This window comes from Zingiber officinale, chromosome 3A, assembly GCF_018446385.1.
Source record: "Zingiber officinale cultivar Zhangliang chromosome 3A, Zo_v1.1, whole genome shotgun sequence".
Lineage (NCBI taxonomy): Eukaryota > Viridiplantae > Streptophyta > Magnoliopsida > Zingiberales > Zingiberaceae > Zingiber > Zingiber officinale.
Window position 1 is genome coordinate 45,473,159 of NC_055990.1, and position 18,898 is coordinate 45,492,056.

The following is an 18,898-nucleotide window of genomic DNA, read 5'->3' on the forward strand; positions in this document are numbered from 1 at the left end:
CCTATTTCACTAGAACTCAGTCTAGTGAAGCTCATAAGTTCTTGCTTCGAGACTTAATGTGGACTTGAGATTCTGAAACCTCTATCTCATCGGACACTTTATGTGGATTTTCTTCTTTGGCTGAGCTCAAATTGATCCTGATGCATTAAGCTTTTTTCAGCCTTTGATGTTGAGACTCAGCTTCCTGCTATATCAATGCTTTTGGTTAAGTTGCTTATGGTGGATGACAAAAGATTATTCACTCGTCCCTAATATTTCAATCAATCCATCCCCAAGTTAATACAGAAGAGATAAATAATAGGTGACTACTGATCTTATACAGTTGAATAACGCATAAGGAAAGCCAAACACTCAGCTACTAGCTGGAATTTGACCCTAGACTTTATAGCGACAACACCACCATACACTAGCAACTGCTCATCCCGAAAGGACTGGACTAAGTTGCTTATGAACATAGTGGCCCAGGCCTCTCATTATCCCTTTTTCAGGAAAAAAAAATCACAGGGATAAACTGGATAAACTGCAAACGAGTACAAATCGAGCAATAATAAACAGGTTCTTCATCAAACTCCAAAAGTTGAGTTTATGGACAAAATCTTATGGCAATTTCTCTACATAAAAATGGGGGGAAAGCCTACATAGAAACAAGAAGAAACTTTCACATGAAAATGGACTATATATATATACCATAAGTGAAAATTCTACATTATATGAAGAAACTTTCACAAGAAAGGAAGCAGGGAGATGAACAGAGCATCCAACTTTATTCACAAGAAAATTTGGCAACATGATGAAATCTGTGATGACTCAAGAACTGACCAGCAAAACTGTGTATCTTTCCTCAAAGTATACCATGCATGTGAACCATACAAATGAATGGATCTGAGGATCGCTATTCATGTGTACTACCGAAGCTATCTGGTTGATTTTTCCATTGTCTCTCTCCAATTTTCACCCCAGACCTTCGCTTCTGCAACAGCTCGCTCCCTGTGATCACGGTCAAAATCCTTTGGGGAATCTCTTGCTCTACTTACATGAACAAGGCTATCCATACGAGACTCCTGCGCCTCCAATTCCTCCAAACCACAGTTTTGGCCAGACCCACCACCAGAGCCATCCCTGCCCACTTTTGCACCTCTGCTTGCTCCCTTAACTGGATCTTTTTGCCTAAGATCTGCAGAATTTCGATGTGGAGAATTGAGGTTGCCAGACCCAGCTCTAGACCTTGGGGTGGTCCGAGGCTGAGTTTTAGCTGTATTTGCATCGTAGTTTTGAGAAGCTAAATAAGAAAGCGCTGTCACAACATCCCCTATGAGTGGTCGAGTAGCAGCTTGCTCCTGCAAACACATGGCTGCAACAGCCAGTGACTGATATAGGCCTCTCATTGGATAACAGCCTTGTAGTAATGGGTCGGCCATTTTGGAAAACTTTCGCCGATCTTTAAATAACGGACGAGCCTGTAAAAGATATTAAGAGTACATGAGATTTAGTAAAAATTTGAAACAGAATCTCATCATATATTTAAGGAATTATAATCTCTAAAGTTAAGATTCAGAATTCCAACCATTTTTTCAAGAACATGATCGTCTACTGAATTACAAATGATCATACTATTGAAGATTTGTAATTGCAGGAAGTGGAAGAACATACCCATGCTACGAGATTTTGTTCTCCAGGAGGTCGAGTGTTGTCAATCGCTTTCCGTCCAGTAATTAGTTCCAGAAAAACAACACCAAAACTATACACATCAGACTTCACAGTTAGTTGCCCGGTCATAGCGTACTCAGGAGCACAATAACCATATGTTCCCATCACCCTTGTTGAGACATGAGTATTATCACCAACAGGACCAAGTTTTGCAAGCCCGAAGTCTGACAACTTTGGATGATATCCTTCACTAAGAAGAATGTTTGAAGATTTGAAGTCTCGATAAATAACAGGAGGACTCGCCTTGTCATGCAAATATTCCAAACCTTTAGCTGCACCAGCTGCTATCTTCATCCGGCTATTCCAATCAAGCGGTTCCTTATCAGCAGTGAGATCTATGAGAAAAATGAAAGAAAGACATTCAACATAACTGATCCAAACAATAAAATAACATTTCCTGTACCCTATTCTAAAAGATAGAGGACATAAATCACAGAATTCCAACCATATACTTAGTTAAATCCCTTAAAAGGACCTAACACCTATACATGATATAAACTATAAAGAGAAACAGAAACATCAAAGATCCTGTTAGTAGAAACTCAAGACACTTTGGACCTGATCATAAATTCTCATTATAAGTGAATTCCATGGTCCTGATGAATTTCTAGACAATTGACATATTGATTTGCTATTCATTACGATCGTCTAATTGGCACTGTTTTAATCAATTTAAACATCTTTGTTCTCTTTCACTAACATTCTCAGTATTAATGGCATGTGAAAACGAGCATGCTAGGACGTATACAAAGGGGTTCTAACCTGTAAGACATCAGAACAAGTATCCTAATGAAGAATTATTTCAAAAAGAAAAAGGGATCATCATTAAAATATATTGCACACAATCAGATTCTAGGAAACAAACTACTTTAATTAGCAGGAATTTTAACTGACAGGAATGCATAGACAATGACAATGTAGGCATATCTCAATATTTGTCAGTCAACTCTTCGAAGAATATTAAAAATAGAAAAAGATATCCTGAAAACAACAGTGAGAGTATGCTTCCTTCTGGAGATCAAAATGTCAAGGAGAGCTAATCAAAGAGGTAAGAAGGTCAATTGCAAGAACTGCTGTCACAGACAACCAACATGTGAAGATTCACAATAGCTAATTACCTGCAGTAGAAAATCATTAAGCGCAGTGATTAGTGAAATTGTGGAAATTTGCATATATGCACCCAACCTCAATAGTTCATCTTAGAGTCAATAATATATGTGTTAATTGTTTTTTCACACACTGGATATTATGCAAGTCCTACGTATAGGTGTAATATTTCTCTTGTAATAGTATAATAGAATACTATACCTATCAATAGGGTATAAGTGTAGATTTCCCCACTAGTTTCTTTTAGTCTTAATCCTCCTAACAGGAGGCCATGGTTTGATTTAATGTGACAGTGTGGCCTCCCCTACAACCCCAATACTTACTATTCTGTACCACATGCTTTTTCTCTCCTCTTTTCTCCATGTGATCTCTTTACTCCCAAATGACAAGATCAAGATCTGTTTCTGATGCAAAATTTGTTACCTATTTGCAACTTAAGAATAAATTTATCATCCCTCCACTTCCAAACAAGATGACTAATTTGGGTGAGTCATCTCTCCTTTGCCTGCTTTTGCTCTCCAATACCCAAGCTACTGGTACGTGTCACCATCCTGGCTCTCCCTCTCCTACGTGTCTTCCCTTCTTTCTTCTCCATCTAATTTGGTGCCTTCTTCCCTTCAATCAAATTGAGCCTGGACCAGCCCAACTGCAAGCCCAAGCTCTTCATATGCACTGTAGTCTGCTCATTTCACTCTCCTTATCCTATGCTTCATTGCTTCTCTCTTCTCCATCCATTGTGGCACCTTTTTGTTTTCTTGGTTCATCCACAGAGTTGGAAATTAGCTGAACCTTGCCTGCCCAATTAGCATGCATGGAAGATGGAAGTTGACTCTTTCGAGTTTCGCCTTCCAACAGAACAACGATCACAAAGGTGTCATCGTATCATCCAATCAATATAAAGGGATTTAACCAACTAGGAGAATAGTGTATCACATAGATATGACTTAAAGTGGTAAGAAGAAATGTTACCATATACTTTAAGGATCAACCATACATGAAGTAGATAAATATGAAGTACTCATCTTAAGGCAGTGGAGAATGGGAAAAATAGATGATCATAAGTGAAGGGCAAGAAAGAATTTTTCTGGGAAAAAAATTCCTTTTATGTACTTGGGAATAAAAGAAGATCGATTATGTCTATATATATATATACTTTCTTAATACACCCTCTTCTCTAAACATCATATGATTTTCCGCCTCCCACAATCTCCTCCAACTAATATCTTCTTTCTCTTTCCTTTTTTTTTTCACCACTTACTTCCTCTCCTACTTTCCTAACCTCCTTTTTCCTCGTCCCAGTAACAATAGTAAAGGGAAAGAGAGTAGAGAAGAAAAAGGTGAGAAAGGAAAAACGGGAGAGGACGAAAGAAAATTAGGGAAGGAAAAACTTTTAGTGGAAGAGAAGAAGATTGAGACTAACAATAAAAACATGTAGAGAGTTGGGGTTGATTTTTCCACTTCTGGAAAGATGAAAATGTGAAGAAAATGACTCATTTTGATCTCCCCAATCTACTATCCTCCCTTGATTTCCTTCCCAAGTAAACAATGATTTTTAAGTGATCTTCCTACTTCTCTCTCCAAAATGTTCACTCTTTCCAGTTTTCTCCTCAATTAAACAAAACTTATGGAGTACCAAATATCCAATATGAGAAATGGCATCCATTGTGAGACAAGAAAGAATCTAAATTGAACCTCAATAGGTTAATTTTCCACTTTGGCCAGAAATCAAAATTTCTTTCCACTGATTTGATGAAAAAGTTCCGTCACAAGATAAATTTTTTGATGTTCATGCATATCACTAGAGATAAAAAATGCAACACCATATATAACAACCCCTTTTGAGAAAAAGGCTGCCACTACTTGTTTAATCCTAGCCTTCGAATGATAAGACCATACCGTCTACTTATTTTATCTTCATAACTATGGTCAAATAGCATCAAAAAATATATATTGAGTTTCGGCAAAAATGTTCAAAATGAGGAAGTGTTTAAAGCTTATTAGAATGAACAAGAAAGTTAACTATTTGAATGAAGCATCAGATAGAGATGAAGGTGAGGAAGAAATCAAGAGAATTATGTTGCACAAAACTACACACACTAGTATCTTCCAAACATTTGTGAAATGTCAAGATAAGATTGTAAAGTTGTCATAGATGATGAAAGTTGGATGAATGTAATCTTGACTGGCAATCAGTAGGATACAACTCACTCTCAAACTTCATCTCACATACACAAAGTTGTTTGAATCAATCAATTTTTTTTTACCAATTATAACTGTGTCTTTGGTACTCATCTAAATGGAAGGAAGACTAGTAAAAAAAATACAGCTTTTTATCGAACAGATAAGTTTTCGAAATACCCAAATCACATACCATAGTTTCAAAATTACCAAATCACGTACCCACCGTTTTACCCTTGTCTTCAAATCAATTCGATGGAAAAAAAATTAGTTATTTTTTTTCTCGTCGAATTAATTTCTTTCTGTGTGTTTGAAAAAACTATCAGCCGGTTTTGGCTGGTGGACCTAGAGACCTTGGAATGACATGAAATCAGTTCCTATGTGTTCGTTTAGTTCTCCTGATTGTAAAAATGTTATCAAAAATCAATTTGACCTAATATATTGAGAACAATGATTTTTTAAATACGAATATGTCCGAAAAACGAATTTGTGTTCAAAAAATCATTGCTCTCAATATATTGGATCAAATTGATGTTTGATAACATTTTTACAATCAGGAGAACTAGACAAACAGTCAACACATAGGTACTGATTTTATGTCATTTCGAGATCTCTAGGTTCACCCAAACCGGCTGATGGATTTAGAGACCTCGAAATGACATGAAACCAGTTCCTATGTGTTCGTCTAATTCTCCTGATTGTAAAAATGCTATCAAACATCAATTTGGCCCAATATATTGAGAGCGGTGATTTTTTAAATACGAATATGTCCGAAAAACTAATTCATGTTTAAAAAATCACTGCTCTCAATATATTGGGTCAAATTGATATTTGATAATATTTTTACAATCAGGAGAATTAGACGAACACATATGAATTGGTTTCATGTCATTCCGAAATCTCTAGGTCTATCATCCGGTTTTGGTTGAAACGACTGATGGATTTTTCAAATAGGTCAACTGATTTGATTTGAGGAAGAGGGTAAAAGGGAAGTGGATACACGATTTGGTAATTTTGAAACTATAGTACGTGATTTGGGTATTTTGGAAACTTATCTACCGGGTTCAGTAAAAAGCTGAAAAAAAAAAAATATTTATCCAGACATTCCACTTATCCACAATATCATCAATATAAGCCTCTAATCCCCTCGAATTGACTTAATTTGAAAAGGAAATAAAAGATCCATGAATGATGTTAGCCTTAGCAGCAAAAATATAATCTCTAATATAGAATTAGTAGGATATAACTCACTCATGAACTTCATATTAACATGTACAAAGTTGCTTGAATTAATGGAAAATCTTTATTAATGAAATAGAGGTGTCTTTCCCCAACCCAAATGGAAAGTCTTAGAACATGTAATAAAAATTAAAAACAGACTGCTCAGAAGGTTGTGTGGTTCAGCGTCATGAACATGAACTGATGATTTGGGCAGATCTGGTATGAAAGATGGTAGAGTGATTTTAGCAGATAGATTGAGTGTGTGTTTTGGCAAAGAAAAGTGAGATTGCTCAATAGAGACCTCTCTGTATGAGATAGAATTATGTGTGTGGTAATAGGGCAAGAGGTATTGCTAGTGTTGTTTGGAACAACCAAAAACTTGTGGCTCAATATGATGAAGAAGGGCTTGTTGCTGGGCACTTAAAGAAAGAGTGATCAACACATGGAGGAAGAAGTTGCAAAAAGAATGTGTATAGTAGAGATAAATAGGGAAGAAAAGAACTGTTTTGTTGATGTGGAGTCAAATAGATAACATGCATTATCTTGATCCTCAATCTGATGTGCATTGTTTGATACCACTTGTGCGGCCTGCTTTGTCTTTAGAAAATGGACTGATGGCTCAATGAAAGACCTTGTCAACTGAAGTTGAGAGTTCTTTTTATAATATGTTGAACTTAACAAACTAGTGTATGTGCAAGTGAAATTATAGTTGATAAAGGTGGTAGTATGCTGTGTTATGAGACTGTTCTATTGGTGGTATTAACAATGTTAAAATAAGTTAGGATGATTTTGTACAGGTGAGAGGTTATCCTATTATGTTGACGAGTATGTATTCAAACTCTCTATATAATGGTATTAACATTGCAGGGTACTCTCTTTCCATTTTTATCTTTTTTAAAAAAAAATACCTTGAGCAATTTATTAAATAGAAGGGGAGCCTTAACGGAACGGTAAAGTTATTAACATAAAATTCGAATCCTAGAAACAGCCTCTGGTAAAAAGCAGTATAAGGTTGCATACAATAGATCCTTTTCCGAGACATGCATGGCGGGAGCTGCGTGCACCGGGCTGCCCTTAGCAATTTATTAAATGCTCTTCCAAGAAATTTCATATCTACCCCACTATAGTTCATCTCCTTCCACCTAAGATAGTGAGCAAATTGGAAACAATAGCTTTTAGTAAGTTCTCTCTCCAAGTTGAACTAGGGGAGGCAAAATGCTAAATTAAAATTTTGGATAATCTTATCATTTTCTTCTAAAATGCCTTACTATCCCTTCATAGTTGTCTTCAAAGTATGTAAAATGAGGCAAAAGATGAATTATTTAAAGATTGGCATGATTCAATGTATGTTTATTCCACTTCTGTATTCATAGTATAGATATGCATTCATTTATAAGTGGCTAGACTTTATTAGTAATAAGCATGGTGTATATGAAAAAATTGAGATGTAGTGGGAGCAAACACATATCAAAAGACAGGCAATTCCAAACCACTTGATTGTGATCAAATTTATAAGCCAACTTGGATGATTGCATCTTGGGCCAAAGAATGATCCCAATCCTTAGTTTAATTAGTTTCCATGCATGTTTCATATCCAAGGATGTGGAAAAAGAGAGATGCCATCCATCTACATGACACAATAACTTAAGCAAAGAGTAGAGAGAGCCAAGCTGTCATACAAACAAAAAATATATATATATGCCTAGCGTAGGCCCATGACAAACTAGTTTAAATCAATCTTTTATGTGTCCATCAGCAAGGAAATGGTAATAGCAGCTTACCTATTAGAAAATTGTGCACTGACCGAAGGCCTGCATTGTAGAAATTCCTATTCTTATGAATTGAATAGAATCTAATATAAAAATCTGTGTTAGCCATGTGGGTGCAATCGACCTAGGTTTGATCAGGTACGATCATGGTTTTGATGTGTGCGTTAAAGGGTTTAAGTTAGGCTTTCATATTGTTTTGATATGTGTTTGAGTCATGCAGGACAGTGAAACACATGAGCAAAATCTCATCCTATAGCTCAGGTCCTTGAGACAAGGATGGTGCATCCGAGGGACCGCCGGACAAGAAGCAAAGGAGTGGGCCGAAGGAAGCGGACTTCAAGACAACGTGAAGGATGGCACGAAGAGGAGCAGCGGGGTCAAGTGCATCTGAGGGACGAAGGCCGAGGAAGAGGACTTCAAGGACGACTCCGGAGAGGATGAGTGTGAGTGGATGTAAGGTATCAGTCGACTGGTTCAAATTCACAAGAGCAAAGAATGAGGACGAGTGTGAGGAAGACCAGTCGACTGGTTCAAATTCACAAGAGCAAAGAATGGTTCTGCGCCTAACGATTGTGGAGACCAGTCGATTGGTAGTGACACCGGTAAACTGGTAGAAAGTCGTTGGCAACCATTGACAGAATCCCGAATTCTGCGGAATATTGTTGGCTGTGTCTAACAGCTACATCAGTCGACTAGTGCAGGAATGAGTTTGATTCGGGATTAATTCTTTCCACTCTATTTAAAGAAGCCTTGAAGGATAAAGGAGATTACTGATTCTTGATAGAAAACTCCTAAGTCATTCCTCAAGCTTCCAAGTTTTTCTCTTCCTCCTAAACCTAAGTTTCAACATGTAAAAGAGGAAGAGAGCTTTGTGAGAGGTTGTACTCTACCGAAAAGGAGTAAGCTCTAGTCGGAGATTGCCAGGGACTAATCCACCGACGAATTGAGGGATCGTCCACCTCAAGGACAATCCGTAAAGTAGGAGCAAGCAATCTCTGAACCATGTTACATCGATCTTGTTAGCATTTGTATTCTTATTTGCTTTCATTGTCTTAGTATTTATATTTCTGTTACGCACTAATCATCTTGTAGAAAGAAAGTTTGATTTGGGATGACCAAGCTATTCAACCCCCCTTCTAGCTGACCCAAGATCCTCAACAAGCCATACGTAAATAAAGGGTCAAGCACTGATCAATTGAAGAAGAGGATAGGAGCACAATAAGTGTAGTCATGATCCAGGGAGCAAATTCACTAGTCAAAAATCACAAGTGCTCTACCAAGGTGAAGCATAAGGTATTAGTTACAAGCGACCCAGATAGTAGAAGATAGAAATACGATTGCCTATGGGGAGGATTAAATAACATAAAGAGGATTGAAAAGTAGAAAAATAAATATTGATTTAAGAAAAACAAATGACAATTTGCCTAAATTATCTTTTTAATAAAAAAATAGACATCAAATTTATAGGCAAACAACCTAGGATTTTATCTTTCAAGTCTAAGTCTAACAATCCCAGAAAGAAAACAAATCTAATATAAAAATATTCAACTATAAAGTATAAACTAAACAAGTGTTCATCAGCAAACCCATGGCATCTTAAAGGTAAGTTTCCTTTAAAGGATGGAAAAGTGGAGTGACAATGAATGGATGTGAATAAATTCCTTTTATTTACATCTAGTCATTTTCCAAATATTCCGCCTTTCCACTTTTCCATCATTCAAGGAAACTGATTTGGCGTTCATAACATTCATTAAGGGAAATTAAGGGAATGTCACTTGCTCTCATAAATATCATGGTAGATGATGGTATAATAAGTATTTTATGAATTCTACTTGGCAAACTAAACCTTGGTTATCAACTTCTAAAACTAAATTTAGAAACTGGAATAATAGAAGAAAAAGAAAATGACAAATAAAACAGAACAAAAAAAAGATACAACACTTCTAACCATGCAAATGATCTTCCAATGATCCCAATGGCATGAACTCATAGACGAGTAGTCGTTGATCTCCATCAGCACAATAACCAATCAGATTGACAAGATTATCATGGTGGACAAGGCTAAGCATAAGGACTTCAACTAGAAACTCCCTGTTCCCTTGTAAACCATTTCTGTCAAGTTGTTTGACAGCAACAACCTGAAAAGTTTTGTGCTATGTGTGAGTGGTGTGATCAACAGAAAAAAAATGAATGGCTCATATGCAGCAGTCTTAATGTATTAAGAATGCTTTGGCCAAGTGATCAAGTAACTAGTTGATGGGCAAACTAGACATATGAGTACTAGCTAATTAGAATATAGATCAAAGTAACACTAACCTGTCCAGTTTCCAACCTTCCTTTATATACACGACCAAAACCCCCTTCACCCAACAAGCAATCTTGTCTGAAGTTCTCAGTAGCAGCAGCAAGCTCACGGAAAGTGAATGTCTGTGCTCCAATATGCCCAGAATCGGCATCTTTTGAAATTGATGTTTCCTTTCTTGAGTCAGAACCTGCCCTTGCTTTCGGTTTGTCTAGTACAATAATGAAATTTCAAATAAACTAGAAATTCAATACACAATCAATAGAAGCATAATTCTAAAAAGCCAACATGAAAAGAATGTTTTAAGTTTCAAACATAAACTATCTTGGTTCAAGGCCAACTACTGAATCGACTCTAGAAATATGCAGGCATGATAAATTTCATGCTCGAGTTGAGTTCCTGAGTCTCATTGGCTTTTCCCAGCTATTTGAGACGAGCTTCATGAATTTTGTACCTCATTTTGAGCTCTATCTAATGCTATATCACTAGTAATATTGAAATCAATATTATAATTGTCTTTATTACATCGAATCTACTAGTAAAATAGGTCACGGCTTCTCCTATAGAACAAATATGCCCGAAGAAACTTAATCGGAGCCCCACATCCTATCTAGGACAAAAGGAAGGATAGATGATCATTTCGAAGGGATCAACCTCCAATAATGATCACTTTGAGAGGATCAAGCTCCAACAATCAACTAATTTAATTAATTAATTGAATCACTTTAGTCTAAAAAGATTACATAATGTCTCTTTCTATATATATAGACATATAAGAATGCTTTGTCAATATAAAAATTACCTATTTTATTATTTTAAAAGGGAAAACAATAATAAATATAATGACCTATTATAAAAGATAATATCCAAAAAGAGGAAATTAATAATAACTTTAATGGTCTATTCTAAAGGATAATATCTTGAAGAGGTTATTTGGATATGTCTATTTGCGGATCAGACAGATCATAATATTTTACTGATATGGACACAAAGTAATAGTAATCAAGGTTCAAGGAAACTAGCCTTACCACCAAATTGTGCACATTTATTTAGAACCAGCCTCAAATTAGATTCTATCCAACACTCATTTGTTTCTATCTTATTCCCTCATAGGCTCATTACGGCATTCAACAATTCTCCAAACGAACGTTACCAGCAATAACACGAAGTTCCACGGATACAAAAATAAAACAATCAAAACTAAATACAGAGTAATTTCCCAAAAATACGAAAGTAAAAAAGCATTAGATCTAGGCCTCCGATAAAGAATCATATTTCATTAAAAAAAACGATCTTTTTTACCCGAAATGCCAAGATGCGGCGACGGGGCAGCAGAAGACTCCTTGAAATCCACACCACCTTTCCCAAGATTATGTTTCACAACCTCCTCCTTCGGCGACGCGAAACACGAAAAACAGCCCATCAAAAATATAAATTCACTCCAAAAGCCACAACTTGCGACCAGGCCAGCAAAATGCTCGACCGATCGCGACGGAGACGCACGAAACCTCGGCGCGATCGATCAAATCACGAGCCTGCGACTCATGGAGCAGATTCCAGTAGAAGGGAGACCGAGAAGGGGCGGAACTAGAGAGACTTCACGAGTAGTAAAATTACAATAGAGTGAGAGAGACATCAGCGACCGAACGAAATATTTAGTCATCAACCGAGTTTTCATCTAATTTCCTACCCACTTTTTACAATAGCCAACATTTACTATCACTTATCCAGTGTAGGACCAACAGGATCCCACATTTATCCAATTAAACACTGGTGACGAGAGGTGTATTTCGAATTGAGTATCAATTCAGCAATGTCGCCATGTGTGTCCCACAATCGAGCCACTTATACGATCGGTAAGGACACTGGGTTGGCAAGCTAGTCGACAAATATATCTGGAAATAATTAAATAATTTGATCAAAATTGATCTTATCTGTTGGGGAGTCGAATAGTTTGAAGGACGGAAATGAAATTAAAGAGCGCGATTTGTTTAGTTTATTTTAAGGAAAAAAGTCATTTTCCTTTAAGAATTTGTGTGGGTGATCAAATTCCATTGGCTTTCCTTCCGATCCTCCTTTAAATGCTTTCACACACTATGCACTCTAATAATAATAATAATAATAATAATAATAATAATAATAATAATATAATTATACTATTATAATAAAGACACTACCAAAATACTCTTCTTCTACTACTACTATTACTACTACTACTATTATTATTATTATCTAGAATATAATTATACGGTGAATTATTACTCGAAGTACATTTGAATTTACTTGATAAACGAATTAGGATTGCTCATATTTATTATAGCAAAAGTACTTGTGTCTATTCCAAATGAGGTATTATAGTTATGTAAGTAAGATAAATTATAAGATTAATTTATAATTAATTGTTAAATGAATAAGAGGTGGAAGAATTTTTTAAAATTCTTCCAAAAACATATACCTATTTCATTATAATAAATTTATCAGTATTTTAATTAATTAGGTATTCCATAAAAACTAAGAAGATGTTTGGTTTAAGGAAATAAGAGTGAGAAATAAGAATAACAATTATTGATGTCATTGTTGATGTTTGAATTATAGGAATGAAAATATAAATAAGGGAATGCATCCTTATAATTGGATAATGACTCATTCTCATGTCTCCCCCCTTCCATGAGTCATTGCTCAATTTTCAACAATCTAAATATTACCTTATTCCAAAAATATCCTTGACCCAAAACTAAAATTTTTTCCCTTAATATCAAATAAAAAAAAATGGCAGCCCGGTGCACGAAGCTCCCGCCATGCGGGGTCTCAGGGAAGGATCCATTGTACGTAGTCTTACCTTGATTTTTGCAACTTTATCATTGCGCCAAGGCTCCCATTTCCCCTTAATATCAAATATCAAATATCAAAATATATTTATTTGATTTTTCTTTCATATCACTTTCTCTCTCCTATTCTCTCTCATCATATTTTTCTATTTCCTCTAGTAGTCGCCCGTGATTTACCTCCCCCGTGTTGGCCCTGTGACGGGTTGGCGGAGGCGCTGAGGGCGAGCGCATTCGTCTTTTGCCACAATATTTTTCTCTTTCCTCATTTTATCAACGACTTTCTCTCTTTTTAATCTCTCTCATCACATTTTTTTTCCTCTTTTTGTCCCATCACACTCTTTTTTTTCTCAACACACTTTCTCTCTCATCACGCTTTATCTCTCATCATACTTTCTCTCTCCTCAATCTCTCCCATCACATTCACTTTCTTATTTTTTCTCATCACACTTTCTCTCTTATCATACTTTCTCTCTCCTATCACACTATCTCCTCCTCATTTTTTCTCATTATACTTTCTCTCTCATCATATTTTTTCTCTCATGATATTTTTTTTCTCATCTTCTATCACATGCTCTCTTTCATCACACTCTCTTTCCTTATTTTTTCTCATCGCACTTTCTCTCTCTTCATTCTTTTCCATCACACTTTCTCTTTCATCATACTTTCTCTCTCATCATATTTTTCTCTCACGTCTAATTTTTTTTCTTATTTTCCTTTAAGGGTAAAAAAGAAAATTTTAATTTATTCCGATAGAAAATATTCAACTAATCAAACATTGCTTTTAAGAGTGATATCCATGTTCATACCCATTCTCATTCCACAATACTATAATTCTCATTCCGATTCCTATTCCTAGAAAAGAATCAAATGCCTCCTAACATCGTTCACCTTTGTAGTCTGGTATGACGTTTATAGGCTTATCACTGCAAAATAGCTAATGAAATAAATATTGGAGAAAAAATATCATATCTTGTGTGGATTTCAAAATTACAATGATAGGACAAAGAGAACCAAGAGCAATTGAAACATCATCTTGGATTAAGAATAAAATAAAATAGTAAAAAATAATTAATTATACTTTTTATTACCCTGATTTATCAAAATTCTCAAAAATATATTCACTTCTATTATTTTAAAAACACATTTAATTTTTTCTAACCAACTCTAGATATACTAAAAAGGAAATAATCAATCTCAATTAACAATACTTATAATCTTACTATTTTATTAATAATTTATCCCCTTTACTAATTAATTTTGGTGAAGCCTAAAATAAATTTACATTAATGTCATTTTTTCTATTCACACCAAAAATAATTCTAAGATTTATTAGTAATTTTCATAGATGTATCAATCAGTAATCTAGAGTTTGAAACTTAGCTGTGGCATATTATTGGAAAATTTTCTCATTAATCAATATGTGATCTAGAGTTCGAGACTCAGCTGCGGTGTATTATTGAAAATTTTTCTCACAACACTACGAGCCAAAAAGTTTCTATAAATACCTTGGGTCGGCGATATTAAAAAGCATACTTTTCTTAACTTTTTGGCTAAGATCAATTATGATATTAAATTGATTTTTTTATAAGGAGGAGTCTATTTGTTATCTTAGCTTTGCACTATTGCATGGGTCTGGCGCACCATTACCCAATTTATGGACAACCTTTGAGCTAATATTAAGTGTAGTATTTGTTCTTATTAGTTTAATATCTTATATAAATAATTAAATTAATTTTTTATGAAGGAGAGTTCATTACTCGCACACATTCATGTATTATATTACACACACAACCAGGGGGTAGAGCCACGTATAACTTTAGTGGAGCAATTGCCCCACCTTAATTTTTTATAAATACTCCTAGAAGTGTACAAAATTATAAAAATATTAGAGTCTTGCCTTACTAAAAAAATATAGGGGCAATCCTAAAAATTTTTTTAAAAAATTTTATAGGTCAATGATTCTTCCCTTAGATCTCTCCCCCACTTGATATAAGAGGTTTAGCTCACGTAACGTATGTGTACGATCACTAGTTTGCATTAAAAATACTCAGCAATTATAATTTCGAAAGTGAATATTCATTTTCACAAATTAGTGGTAAAATTCTTTTTTTTTTTCAAAGAAACTACGGTGACCTGTGTCTAAATGTCTATAGAAAATACTAAATCAGAAAAGTTTTAAATTTAAAAGAGTAAAAATAAAATATATAAAATTTAAGTATAGTAATATTAGACATAATGAGATAATTATTAAGATAAAAGATGACGAGTTATTTGGAAATGAGAGTTTTAAGTATTTAAGATTATTTTGTTAAACAATGGAGGGATTGAGAGATATTTTATATAGAATACAAGTATAATAGTTGAAATTAAGGTTAACATCAGATGTTTTATGTAATCATAAAGTAGCTCTAAAAATTAAAGGAAAATTTTATAAAACGATGGTTAAACTTGCTATGTTATATGATGTTGAATGTTTGGTTATAACTCAACTACATGAGCAAAATATAAAAGTTATATAGATGAGGATGTTAAAGTAGATGTGTGGATATATGAAGATGGACAGAATAAAAAATTAGAGCATTAGAGAGAAAATAAGAATTGCATATATTGAGGGAAAACTTCGAGAGACACGTTTAATATGGTATGGATATGTATTTAGATAGCTAATAAATGTCCTAGTTAGGCAATGTGAAGTTATGACAAATACGCACATCAAATAAGAAAAGAAGAAGACTTGGTTATGTAAGTACTCCGTGATAGTTTTGATGTGATCAAATAAGTTAAGTTAAGTCCTGTTTATGTTTGATGTCTTATGTCTAAGTGTGCAAAAATTTAAGAGCACAAGAAGTCAAATAGAAGACGTAGCTAGCGAGAAAGATGAAACGAAAAAGGAGCCGATAGGCTCGGTGCATCCCAGGGGCAAGGTGCTCTGAAAGAGTTCGCCGGTGGATGAGAAGGATGTGCACGACATTCGAGAAATGAGAAGCCTGGGAGGAAGCCTGCTTGAGGAGAAGGTCGGAGCTGGATTCGGGTGAGCTCAACTATGGTTAACCGAAGTATCATCCATGCGAAGAAGATCAGCTAAGGAGCTTATCTGCCTCAAGGAAGGCGCCTTCAATGGCTTGGAAGGTGTCTTCAATGACTTGGAAGGTGCCTTACATGAACAATGTTGAAGGCACTTTCAGATGTCCATGGCCGAAGATAAAGCTTTATCTTCGTCGATAAAACTTGTCTCATTGAAGGCACTTTGAATCCAATTGAAGGTACCTTTGAGCTTCGGATAGAGTTTTCCAAAGGTTATAAAAAGATCCCTGGAGCTAGGAAATAAAATACAACTTGAACAATAACTACTGTAATCTATCCTAGTCTTTTTCTTGAGATGTCAATGTCTGTAAGAGACTACTCCGCCTTCAACGAAAGAGTATTTATAGTAGAGTTTTTCAACACCTTAGATTAACAATTACCTAGATTGTAACCAAATAAATCGAGCTTTCTTTCTTTCTTTAGTTGTTCATTTTCCTGCACTTTTTTTTTGTTTAAATTAATTATACTATCTAACTAAGTTGAAAGATAGAGAAAGAGGTTATTTTTATTTTACAATTCACCCTCCTCTTATCGGCCGTACAGGACCTATAAGTGGTATCAGAGCTAAACAGCTTCAGAAGGACTACTAAAGCAACAAGACGATGTCCGGTTCAAATATACATCCATCGAAATCTGAGGGAGACTTCGCACAATGGAAGCCCCGGATGGAGGTATTTTTTAAAACAGTCTTTGAAATTCTTTTAATTATGAAATACAATTTTGTAGCCCCTAAATACCAATAAGGAGCTGAAAAAAAGAGTACTCATGGACAAAGAAAGAATAAGCCGATTTCGTGGCGAATAGAAAAGCAGAGTTCCATCTGTTGAATGTTCTTCCGCCCCAGAAGGTCAACCGGATCAGCAACTACAACTCCGCCAAAGAACTCTAGGAGAAATTCTTGGAACTACATGAAGGCACTTCGGAAGCCAAGTTAGCAAAATGGGACATCCTCTGAACCCAGCTAACGAACCTCTAGATGAACAAGGGAGAGAAGGTAGCTCAACTCTGATCAAGGATCAAAGAACTTATCACTCAGCTAACCAATCTCGGAGAATTGGTAGCAAACCATGATTCTATCCAGTACACACTCAACATTTTTCTGAGAACTCCTGAATGGTCATCCTTAGTAGATGCATACTACATCTCTAAAAACTAGTTCGAGGTAAGTACACTAAAAGATTTATTTTTGACTTTCGAACTTAACAAAACTCAATGTGCAAATCACAAAGAAACTGAGAAGTCAAACGACAATCATGCCCTAAAAGACCAGAAAGACGAACAAGACTTCGAAGCGTCAATCGATGAAGAAGAAGAGGCCCTAATGGCATGAAAATTTAGTAAGTTTATTAAATCTAATTAATTTAATAAGTCGTAGGCGAAAATGCACTTCCAGAGCAAAAGGAAGGTTTAATGTTACAACTATCGAGAAGAAGAGCACATCAAGGATGACTATCCTGAACTAAAGAAGAAGGAGAAAGACAAGGAAAAGACCAACAAGATCGTCCTCTAAGATCGAGCCTACGCCGGACTAGCCCTAATGGAAAACTACCAGAGGGATGTCGAAAGTTCCTTAGAGATGAGCATCGATGAAGGGAGATGATCCTTAGAGGAAAGCAATGATTAAGGGGGAGGAACAAACTGCGAGGTAAGTGAGATACGTGCACTATCTCCCAAGTAGTCTATCTAATTTATTAAAATGCTTTCAAAGAATATAGTACAATTAAAAAAAGATAATATTAGGTTAAAATTAAACTTAACAAATTCATGCCCCTTAGTTATGTTTGATAATTTAAAAATAGAAAAAAAAAACCTAAAAATAAAAATTAAGAAAATGAAAAATGACCATCCTGCTAGTACCCTAAGGTAGTTTTGATGTAATCAACCAAGTCAGGTTAGGTCTTATTGGTTTTTAACCCTGTGTCTAAGTGTGCAGGAACTTAGGAGCACAGGAAGTCAAGCAAAAGACGCAGCTAGTGAGAAGGACGTCACGGGAGAGAGTCAACGGGCTCGGTGCGCCCGATGGATGGGGTGTTGTGGTAGAGTACACGTGCAGACGAGAAGGAGGCGCGCGACATTTCCAAGGAACGAGAAGCCAGAGCGGAAGATTGCTCGAAGGCTGAAGGTGAGTTCGGGTGAGCCCTATTCCGGATGGTCGAGATCACCCAAGCGAGAAGAGCCGAAGCGAAAGACCCAGACCAAGGTGATCGGAACCGAAGCGGAAGACCAAAACTGAAAGTCAACAAGATGTTGACTTTCTTGGTTCGGCCGCCCGGACCTAGTCCGGGCGTTCAAACTTGTTGGACTCCGGGCGCCCGAAAGCCTTCCAGACGCCCAGACCAGGATTGTTATCCGGAATACGTTAAACGCAATCCGTTGTGATGGAGATAAAGTTTTATCCCCTTCCAAGTGTCTGGAACCTTTTTAGGCGCCCCGATTAGGGATATAAATACAACCCTGGTCCCAGAAGCTAAACACGACACTTGTAATTGATTCTGTTTGAGTTTAACTTTCTAGTTGTGAGATTTAATTGTTGTAAGAGGCTTCTCCGCCTAGAGGAGATTTTTACTGAGCTTTGCATCTTCCTTGGATTAACAACATGTCAACATCCCCGGCTATAACCAATAACTCTTTTTGAGCCTCTTCTTTTTTTTTTTTTTTTTTGTCTTTTAATAGTTCTTATGCAAGTGTTTATCTTGATAATG

At 35.8% G+C, this 18,898-nt stretch overlaps 2 pseudogenes; one reads left to right on the forward strand and one right to left on the reverse strand.

Moving 5' to 3' along the window:
• Positions 1 to 540: 540 nt before the first annotated feature.
• Positions 541 to 11,929, reverse strand: LOC122051833 (annotated as a pseudogene).
• Positions 11,930 to 14,759: 2,830 nt separating this feature from the next.
• Positions 14,760 to 14,919, forward strand: LOC122054280 (annotated as a pseudogene).
• The last annotated feature ends 3,979 nt before the right edge of the window (positions 14,920 to 18,898 follow it).